This window comes from Sinocyclocheilus anshuiensis, unplaced genomic scaffold, assembly GCF_001515605.1.
Source record: "Sinocyclocheilus anshuiensis isolate Anshui unplaced genomic scaffold, SAMN03320099.WGS_v1.1 scaffold945, whole genome shotgun sequence".
Lineage (NCBI taxonomy): Eukaryota > Metazoa > Chordata > Actinopteri > Cypriniformes > Cyprinidae > Sinocyclocheilus > Sinocyclocheilus anshuiensis.
Window position 1 is genome coordinate 29568 of NW_015557112.1, and position 1888 is coordinate 31455.

Consider the following 1888-nt stretch of genomic DNA (forward strand, 5'->3'; position numbering starts at 1 on the left):
TCCAAGGTAGACCTCTTTGCCTCAGAAGACAACTCTCATTGCCCAATTTATTATTCGAAGGTCAGGGATTGGCCCAACCTCCTCCTTTACGCATGTAGTGAATCAGCTCAAAGGGGAAATATGAATAATTAATTATAACTAGTTATAATTAATTATTCATATTTCCCCTTTGAGCTGATTCACTACATGCGTAAAGGAGGAGGTTGGGCCAATCCCTGACCTTCGAATAATAAATTGGGCAATGAGAGTTGTCTTCTGAGGCAAAGAGGTCTACCTTGGCCTTGCCGAAGATCTCCCAGATTGTCTGAACCGTCTGCGGCTGGAGCATCCATTCCTCTGAGGGAACATTGCTCCATGATAACATGTCCGCTCCCTGGTTCAATATGCCTGGTATATGCGCTGCCTTTAGCGAGCGCAGGTTGAGTTGAGCCCATTCCAGAAGGCGCTCTACCAGAATGAAGAGGCGCTTCGAGGAGAGGCCTCCCTGATGATTTATGTAAGATGCCACAGACATGTTGTCCAAGTGGATTAGCACATGGTGTCCTTTCAGGACTGGCAGGAAGAACTGACAGGCTCAATACACTGCTAGCATTTCCAAGCAGTTGATGTGAAGCCTTTTTTCCGCTTTTGACCAATGGCCGAAAGTCGGTTTGCCCTCATACAGCGCCCCCCAACCTCTGTTGGAGGCATCTGTCGTGACAACTTTCCTCCTGTAAGCCATTCCCACGGCCACGCCCTGTTCCATCCAGCGGGAGTCTTTCCAAGGGGCCAGGGCTGATACGCAGGCCTGGTTCACCCTGATATGTAGGCGTCCATGACGCCACGCATGTGATGGGACCCGCGGTTTCAGCCAGCGCTGAAGGGGTTGCATACGAAGCAGGCCCAGCTGTAGTGCTGGTGACGCTGCGGCCATGAGGCCCAGCATCCTCTGAAACGTCTTGAGAGGGCGAGCGGCACCACTTTTGAAGGAGGCCACGAGTTTCCGCATGGCCAGAGCACATTCCGGCGCGACTACAGCGGTACGGTAGGAACGGTATTCGTTGGCTGGGGAGCAGCATGCTCTTGGCGAAGTTGACCCTGAGTCCCAGGTGCTCTAAGTGGCTGAGGAGGAGGGTCCTGTGTGCTATCGATTCTGCCTCTGACTGGGCCAGCACGAGCCAGTTGTCGAGGTAATTGAGAATACGGATTCCCATCTGCCTCAGAGGGGAAAGAGCCGTGTCCATGCACTTCGTAAAAGTGCGGGGAGCCAGGGACAGCCCGAAGGGAAGGACCATGTACTGATAAGCCACTCCCTCGAAGGCAAATCTCAAGAATCGTCTGTGACGGGGGCTATTTGGATGTCAAAGTATGCATCTTTCAGGTCCAGAGAAAAGAACCAGTCCCCTGAGCGGATTTGCGAGAGGATCTGTTTCAGTGTAGTCATCCTGAACGACCTTTTCATGAGGGCGTGATTCAGGTGTCTGAGATCGAGGATGGGTCGGAGGCCACCATCTTTTTTGGGAACGAGGAAGTAACGGCTGTAGAAGCTTGACTCGCTCTGAGCTGGAGGAACCGATTCTATGGCTCCTTTCTCCAGCAAATTTATCACCTCTGAACGCAGGACGTGAGCATCCTTGCTTTCTACTGAGGTTGAGACCACGCCGCTGAAGCATGGGGGTCTTCGAGTGAATTGGAGTGAATATGCTCGTTTTATTATCCCCATAACCCACTTTGACACTCCGGGGATGGCCTGCCAGGCCTCGGCCCGCGTGGCTAGGGGTTGGATTAGCTCGAGTGACTGGCTGCCCGAAGGCAGGGTACTCGTGGGAAACGGAAGAGGAAATTTGCTCTCTTTTTGAAAATGTATGTGTTTTATTTTTCCCGCTATAACAGCGGTTGGTTGCTTGGG